This window comes from Heliangelus exortis, chromosome 3 (assembly GCF_036169615.1).
Source record: "Heliangelus exortis chromosome 3, bHelExo1.hap1, whole genome shotgun sequence".
NCBI classification, from domain to species: Eukaryota; Metazoa; Chordata; class Aves; order Apodiformes; family Trochilidae; genus Heliangelus; species Heliangelus exortis.
This window is the reverse complement of record NC_092424.1, coordinates 27,591,613-27,600,534: the sequence shown is the minus strand read 5'-3', so window position 1 is coordinate 27,600,534 and position 8,922 is coordinate 27,591,613. Positions and strand designations below refer to the sequence as shown.

The window sequence follows — 8,922 nt, the reverse complement described above, 5'->3', positions numbered from 1 at the left end:
ATGGAGTCAGAGGGAGAAAAGACAGCTGCTCACACAAACTCCAGCTTGGGGACAGATAGGCACATTCCCCAAGGTGAAAGAGGAAATCACAGGAAGCTCTCCTCATCCCCACCTGCAGCCATCTGTCAGTAAAAACCACAACCACCCAGCAAAATCTTTGCTGGCATGAGGAGAAAAACACATCTTTGTAGGACACCAAATAAGCCCAGCAGCCTGCTGAAACTGAACAGTTGCTCTGTCACCAGCTTTTCTGTACCCCATTCCTCATGTCTCTTGCATATCATCTCTGCAAGGTGGAACCCAAGACTCACACTTGGTTCTGAGGTGCTCTGCAAAGATAGAATCTCAATAAGATGGGAAGTCCCTAGAGATATGAAATGAGTTTTCTGCTCTCAACTTAAAGATACCAAAAAAAAGAGGTCATCATTAGGTGTGTGTTGCATCTGCCTCAGAACTAAAAAGGCAGCTCTGGGAGGAGGTGAGAAGAAGGCAGGAGAGAGCAGGTACAGGCACAGTTCTCTTCCTTGCAGCATGTCACACCCTTAAAGACAGTACCTGGGCTGGCCCCTGGTGGCTGTGGCCCGGGGAATGGTGATGAGCACCATGGTTTTGTTAGTGCAATTTTAATGTCTGTAAAAATGTCTCTTCTTCCTGAAGAATCCACTTAACTTTTGCAGCTTTTTAAAAAATAATACAGAAAATGTGGCAAGGTGGATGTGAGTCTTTTCTCCCAAGTAACAAGCATTAGGACAAGAGGAAATGGTGTCAAGTTGTGCCATGGCAGGTTTAGAGTGGATATTAGGAAAAATTTCTTCACCTATAGGGTTGTCAGGCATTGGAACAGTCTGTCCAGAGAAGTGATGGAGTCACCATCCCTGGAGGTATTTAAAAGACATTTGGATGTGGAGCTCAGGGACAAGTCAGTGTCCTGGGTTAACAGTTGGACATAATGATCTTCAAGGTCTCTTTCAACCAAAAAAATTCTATAAATATATATATATATATTTAAATATATTATTATTAAAATATACTTAAATATGCATTAGTTAAGCATATAAAAAAGCATCAGCCCAACCTCATACTAAAGTCAGAAGGTGAGAGGAATCAATTACTATGAGGAAAGGATGCTGCCAGCCTTAGAGACCATGGCCTTAGCCAGCCAAGTTGCAGCAGCAGTGATACCTGCAGAAATGACTTATCTTCCCTGCTCTAGGAAAGACCAGGGATTTGGCAGATGCAGGGACAGGAGAGGGAGGCAAGGGACTCTGTGCATGGGGAAAGATGTACCTGCTGCTCCTTTCAGCCAGGGTGAGCAGCAGTGTGTCTGTTTTTCAGTGGGCACGGAAGAGAGAGGCTGTGATTGTGGGAGGGTGATGTAGCCGGGACAGCAAGGTTTGTAGCAAGAATGTAATGATGCCTTTCTTATTTGTAGAAAGAGCAGCACAGGGGTCACAGCAAACACAGATCTCCCCATATTCAGGGACATAAGCGTGCTGCTTTCCATGCTAGGAGCTCGTAACCTGCGTGCACAACAGCTGGGCAGGAGGGAGGTGGGCACAGCCCCCACTATCATCATGATATTTTACAGCATGTCCTGTGGGACAGGCAACTAAAACCAGGGAGATGAATTCAGGGCCAGCATCAGCAGCCAATGGAACCAGAGCAGATCCTCAGCAGAATGGCAGGGAATAGATGTGTTTCTATAGAGCTGTTACACCCTGGGTCCACAATGCTCATAACCACTGTCTGCACCCACAACCAGATTTTTTACATTACAGAGAGTGGCTGCTGTGTGGTGTACTCTGCTGGCAATGGCCACAACAGCTTAAAAATAGATTACTGCACTGTCGTGAACATGAATGCTACCCTATTAGTGTTTATTTTATTTATTGAATAAACACTAGCAAGGTGAGATACTGTCTGTGGCTTTGGGTTCTTTTTGCACAGCATTCAAAGCAATTACTTTCATGAAAGAAAATTTGGATGGAAGATGCATAAATGAGATCAGATTCCTGAACAGATGTGCCCTCCTCTGGAGGGATTTGCTGTCTGTGAGACTTCAAGCTGACACTAGGCAAAAAACATCTTTTAACTTCGCTATGTCTGAGCTTAGCAGCAGCCCTGGTGGTTAGATCAAAGAGCCATCTCCACAGCTTCAAAACAAGGGTAAACACCCATCAGTTTAAAGCATTTTGTGTACGAGGGAGTGGAAGGGAGGAGGGACACCTTTGTCATGGGGATGGGGCTGGCACCACTGTCACAGTTTAACACTGGCCTGGCAATTAAACTGAGTAACATATGCTCTCTATTAATCTCTCTCTCCTCCCTGATAAAGAAAGGAGGGAGAATAAGGGAGAGAGACTTATGGGTTGGAAACTAAACTACACAACTTTAATGAAACAGTAATGATAAATAGGAAAAAATTACTAAATATATACAAATATACAGGAAAATGGGTACCATGTTCCTCTCCCCTCTTCCCCCAGTAGCTCTCACGTCACCACCAAGGCTGCAGGGCAGCCCTGGGAAAGTCCAGGCTGGACTCCTGGAGTCAGCAGCAGTCGGGAACTGGAGGCAGGAACACACAGATATGGGCTGGCACGGATCAGGACCACAGGCAGACGAACGGACGGGATCCTTCCAGGATGCCGGGTGAAGGAAGAGAAGCAGGAAAAAGGAGGAAGGGCAGGCAGCCAGAAGCTGGAAGCAGGAAATCTGGCTTGGCCCTCGTGACGCCTCAAATTTATACTGAGGATGACGTATATGGGATGGAATACTCTGTTTGGTCAATTCTGGCATCTATCTTGTCCGTTCCTCCCCAGAGGAGGGATGCAGGTGGGACCTCTTTCTTCCTTCTGGAGGGTAAAAGTTTTCCTCAGAGCTGAGCAGTGTCCTTGGCTCTGCACACCAGTCTCTAGCTGTAACTATAAACATCGAGTGTTATACAAGCAGACACTGACTGAGAAACTTGCTGTTAATTTCAGCAAGTACAACTACCTATAAGAGACTTAGCTAAATGCAAAAGTACAAGACAAAAATCTCCTTTATCCTGGCCCAAACCAGGACATTCCACCCCTTATTCCATACCATTTGTGTCATGCTCCAATCATTACTATCTCTTATCCCAAAACATATCTATACACAAATTATTACTATCTCTGTGTGCTAAAATTCACTAAGTAATTCAGTCTGTGATTGCAGATGCTCATCTATTGTAGCAGATTCTTAAGACAAGGAGCAATTGTCACAGTCCATGTCCATGATCCAGAAGTTGCAGGTTGCAGACGGTAACTTCAAGGAAGTTACTGGATGCCAGACGATGAACCTAGTTCTGGTTTCATCACCACAAAATCATCCTGAAAAACGCTCACAGAACACTGTTAGTTTACGCAATAATTCACATAGCAGTAGTTAATGTGGGATACAAGTTTGTGACTCCCAAAGATCCCATGCATTACTGATTAAGCTAGACAAGCAGAAATTAGGAATTCTCACCTAGTGTTAGATTCCCATGTGGTACACATTGTACTTCTCCATCTTTCATCATCACCCACCAAGTGTGTCCAGGCCCTTGAGCGAAAGCAACCCCACGAATGGGTTTGCCTTTGCCCGAGGCAGGATAAACCCAAACTGTTTTCCCTAGCAGATTCCTTTCATGCACCACAGGCACTTTGTCCCCATCTACTGTGTGTAGAAGATCTGATTGAGCAGGACCAGCTCGATTGATGGAACCCCTGGTATTAACTAACCAGGTAGCTTTTGCCAAGTGCTTGTCCCAGTTTTTAGAAGTTCCACCACCCATTGCCTTAAAGGTAGTTTTTAACAGTCCATTGTACCTTTCAATTTTACCTGAGGCTGGTGAATTATAGGGGATATGATATATCCACTCAATACCATGTTCTTTGGCCCAGTTATTTATAAGACTATTTTTGAAATGAGTTCCATTATCTGACTCAATTCTTTCTGGTGTACCATGTCTCCACAAGACTTGTTTCTCTAGGCCCAGGATGGTGTTCCGGGCTGTGGCATGAGGCACAGGATATGTTTCCAGCCATCCTGTACTTGCCTCCACCATTGTAAGCACATAGCGCTTACCCTGGCGTGTTTGAGGCAGTGTGATGTAATTGACTTGCCAGGCCTCCCCATACCTATTTGACCCCATACCTTTTGACCATCTCCCTTCATGCCACAGAGGTTTCAACCTTTTATCTTGCTTAATTGCAGCACATATGTCACAGTCGTGGATAACCTGCGCAAGAGCGTCCAAAGATAAATCCACCCCTCGGTCAGGAGCCCATCGATATGTTCCATCCCTGCCTTGATGACCTGAAGCATTGTGGGTCCATTTGGCTAAAAACAGTTCACCTTTATGGTCCCAGTCCAGGTCTATTTGGAACACTTGAGCAGCCTCATCTGCTCGTTGGTTGTTTTGATGTTCCTTAGTAGCTTTATATGAAGGTACGTGGGCATCTACGTGACACACTTTTACATCAAGTTTCTCTAACCTTGCAGCAATGTCTTTCCACAGTTCAGCAGCCCAGATAGGTTTATCTCTACGTTGCCAGTTGTTTTGTTTCCATTGCTTTAACCAACCCCATAAGGCACTTGCTACCATCCATGAGTCAGTATAGAGATAAAGTCTTGGCCACTTTTCTTGTTCAGCAATGTCCAAAGCCAATTGGATGGCTTTGACCTCTGCAAATTGACTTGATTCACCATCTCCTTCATCTGTTTTTGCAACTAGTCGTGTAGGATTCCATACAGCAGCTTTCCACCTTCGATGGCCTCCTACCAGACGACAGGATCAATCAGTGAAAAGAGCATATTGCTTTTCATTCTCTGGTAGTTGGTTGTATGGTGGGGCTTCTTCAGCCCCTTTTACCACTTTTCCTGGTTGCATTCCAAAGCGTTTGCCTTCTGGCCAACGTGTTATTGCTTCTACAATTCCTGGATGATCGAGTCTTCCTATCCTAGCTCTCTGTGAGAGTAAAGCAATCCATTTACTCCAGGTAGCATCGGTAGCATGATGGGAAGATTCTCTACCTGTGTACATAAAACCCAGTCCAGGTAATCATGGCACTAGGAGGAGCTGTGCTTCAGTACCAGTCACTTCTGAAGCAGCTCTAACTCCTTCATATGCGGCCAGTATCTCTTTTTCAGTGGCTGTATAGTTGGCTTCGGAGCCTTTGTAGTTTCGACCCCAAAATCCTAGAGGTCGGCCTCGAGTCTCTCCTGGAGCTTTCTGCCAGAGGCTCCATGTAGGACCATCACCTCCATCTCCCTTACAGATGGCAAGACCCGTTTCCATATGGTGATGGTTCCAGCCTTTTCCCCAAATGCCCGATCAATACCTGCATCTTTGGCCAGGGATCCCAGCTGCCTGGCTTCCTTCTGAGTTAATGTTATGGTAGCAGCCCCCTCCTTCCAGCATCGGAGTAACCAAGTGAGAAGTGGTTCACCTGAAAAACGGCTGTAGTCTTTTCTCAGAGTACACAAGTCCCTCATGGAATAGGACTGAGCAGATTCTGAGTCCTCAGCTGACTCTGCTTTAGAGTCTGCTCTAGCTGCTCTACGAGGAGAGGCAGTATCCTCTATTTCCTCTATCACTTGGTCATCTCGTTCAGACGTGGAAGGGTTAAGGCTCATTTCTGATTTCCATTGTTTTCCTTTTCTCCTAGTTACAGGGTCAACAAGTAACTGTGGGCTGAGGGGGAGAGGCTGAGGTGTCTGCAGCAGTAGCAGCAGCAGGGCCTACTTCCTGAGCAGCAGCAGTGTCTGTAGGGGTAGAAACTGCAGCTGCAGCTGTAGCAGATACGCTGGCAATGCTCACCGGCCTTATCTGAGTTGTGCCCTTGTGTGGGGGCACACCAAAAAAACCCATCCTCAATCAGCAAAAGAAAACGAGTCCCTCTTCCTCAACAACTCAAGGCAAAGTAAAATGCTTTTGCTCATTTTTCCCTCATGTAGGCCTGAAGAGGGGGGCTTGCAGGGAGCCAGCAACAACTATCACAGGCCCACACATTATGTAACAATTTGTTGATGCTCTGTGTCTCAGGGAATACCTGAGCACCTCACCCAGCCCAGTCGCAGGTCAAGTCAGCAGCAAGGCATAACTCCCACGGTGTCATTTCAGCAAGTGCTGTAAGAGTGAGCACTGCCAAGCACAGCTCAGATCCTTCTGGGGGAATGGATACCACAAAGCCCTGCTGGCACAACCAGTCTCAATTCTGCCAGTCACCTCCTGGAAGACAGTGCATACATCCATGGCAGTATCCCTCAAACCAACACCCTGGGCTTCCCCTATTGCTCATGTCTGGCTGATGAGGTTCCAGCTTTCACCCTGTCCTCCCACGACCATAGTGAATATGGGTCAGTGTATGGAGCAGGGCTCTTGCCAGGACCAAAGCCCTGCTGTCGAGGTCCTGCCTCACTCCACTCATCCTCTCTGGCCCATGTCTTCAGCAGGGAGCAGGTGCAAGGGGACATAAAGAAAAAAAAATCATTATCCATTCACTTGCGAAGATGGCCCCTCCCAGTAAAGGACATCAGCAAGCCAGCACACCGAAGCTCATGTCATTGCTGCCAACTCCTTACCTGCCCTGCAGCTAAGCCAAACCCTGAGGTCTTAGGGTTGCACACCTCATCAGCCTGCCAGCTCTCCTGTGTTCCAAATTAGCAGGCATGGAGACCATTTGAAGTCACTCCAGCCTTTAGCCCCTCAGTGGTAACCAGTCCCAGGGACATGCCCAGCTGGGAGGCCCATCCTGCCATTCACAATTTGTTAGTGCTCCTTGAGGCCAGAGTCTATGCCCATGTTTTCAACTGGCAGCCATCCCACCCACAGGCTGCTTTAGAGGGTCCCAGCTGCCAGGCAGTTGATGTATTGAGAGGAGGCATGAGCAGGACTGTCAGTACCATTTCTTTAGCCTTCCTCCTCCAGTACCAGGGAAAGGATGGAGCATCTCTCCTGATGCAGTCATCTCAGGGGCTACATTGTCTCAGTCTGACCTTCCTTCAAAGCAGTCCACAAGATAAAGGCAGAAGAGATAATTATACTTGTCACCAACTTTAAGAGACCCTAAGGAAAAAAAAAATTGAAAATGCAAAATATCTTGCAAGCCTAGGTTGACAGAGAGGGGATCAACGTGTCTAATTATTAATGAGCTAAGGGTGGTGGGAGCAAGACCAGGAGTTAACATTTATTTCTGAGGCATATGGAATTATCTCACAGACACTGTGAGATATCTGAGAAATAGGAGTTTTCCATTTTGGTTTTACTTAGGATGCTTCCATAAAATAGCTTATAAAGAAATGCAAACATCATGTGATGAGAAGGTGAGGACAGGTCCCTGTCAAGGCAAGGAAAGAAGAACACGCAGTCCTAACACTGTCAGAAAACACAAATGGTTTACAGAGCCAAAAGGATGATTATTTTATTTATCAGACTTTTTTTTTTTTTTCCTTCTTAAATCTTTCTGACTGCACAGGAACTTCCAGTAACATAAAGCACCCCTGCTGTTAGAGATCCTGCTGTGTTTAATGGCATGGCTACAGGAGATGAGGGAGATTCTGGTGGCTGTGGACAATACAACAGAGAATACGGTTGCACATTTCAAAATGCAACCTACATAAAAGACTAACAATCCAGAGAGATGGACAAAAATCTAGGCTAATCTTCCACTGAAGAGCAACTATGATCCTGACTTGGATAGCACTCATCTTACCTGCCTTTGACCCCAGCCTCATCTTTTGTGGGATTTTCGCAAGTGTCTGGATCTGCAGTGTTACTGCTGCAAAGGGAGAGTGAGCATCAGCAAGTAAAAAAACAGAAAGCTTCTAGCAGTGCTGCAACTGGGAGGATTCCTAAGCCTCCATATTTAGCGGCCATTTTTTGCAATTAGACAATATTCGTAATTTTAAATAATTTATTGCATATTTATTTAGTTGTGATCACATAACAGGCAATATTCTCAGGGATGACAGGCAGGAGTCAACCAAAAAGCCCCTCACACTTACAGCTACAATTGATGCTGTCCTTCTTCATTTCAGAGAATCATAGAATAATTTGGGCTGGAAGGGATCCCTAGAGGTCATCTAGCCCAACCTCCCTGCAGTAAGCAGGGATATTCTCAACTAGATCAGGTTGCTTGAGCCTTGTCAAGCCTCACCTTGAGTATCTCCAGGGATGAAGCCTTAACTACCTCCCTGGGCAACCTGCTCCATTTTTCCACTACCCTCCTGGTAAAGAACTTTTTCCTAACATCCAATCTAAATCTAAATCAAAATCTACTCTTGTTTAAAACTATTGCCCCTAACTATTGCCCCTTGTTTACAAGCCCTTGCAAACATTCCCTCTCCAGCCTCCCTGTAGGCCCCCTTCAGTTACTGGCAGGTTGCTATTCGGTCTCCTGGAGCCTTTTCCAGGCTGAACAACCCCAGCTGCCTCAGACTGTCTTTGTAGAAGAGGTGTGCCAGCCCCCTGATAACTTTAATGGCTCTCTTCTGGATCCACTCAGCCAGGTCCATGTCCTTCCTGTATCGAGGGCTCCAGAGCTGGATCCAGTACTCCAGCTAAGGTCTTACCAGAGCAGAATCAGCTCTCAACCTGGTGGACACACTCCTTGCCATGCAGCCCAGGATGTGATTTGCCTTCTGGGCTGCAAGTGTGCACTGTTGGCTCATGTCCAGCTTTTCATCTATCAGCACCCCCAAGTCCTTTTCTGCAGGGCTGCTTTCTGAAACCTCATCCCCCAGCCTGTACTGGTACTATGGATTGTTCTGGACAGATGCAGGACCCTGCACTTGCTCTTGTTGAATCTCATGAGGGTCACCTATCTCTCCAGTTTGCCCAGGTCCTTCTGGATGATATCCCTCTGGTTTATCGAGAGCACCACACATCTTGGTGTCATCTGCAAATTTGCT

General features: G+C 46.3%; 1 long non-coding RNA gene across 1 annotated transcript; it reads right to left on the bottom strand.

Annotated features, from left to right (window-relative positions):
- Nucleotides 1-2,369: 2,369 nt before the first annotated feature.
- On the bottom strand, nt 2,370-4,393 carry LOC139794341 (uncharacterized). The gene is made up of 2 exons (XR_011725079.1): nt 3,496-4,393; nt 2,370-3,356 (listed from the first exon to the last, which is right to left on the bottom strand). It is a non-coding gene; the product is annotated as an uncharacterized lncRNA (long non-coding RNA).
- Between the last annotated feature and the right edge of the window lie 4,529 nt (nt 4,394-8,922).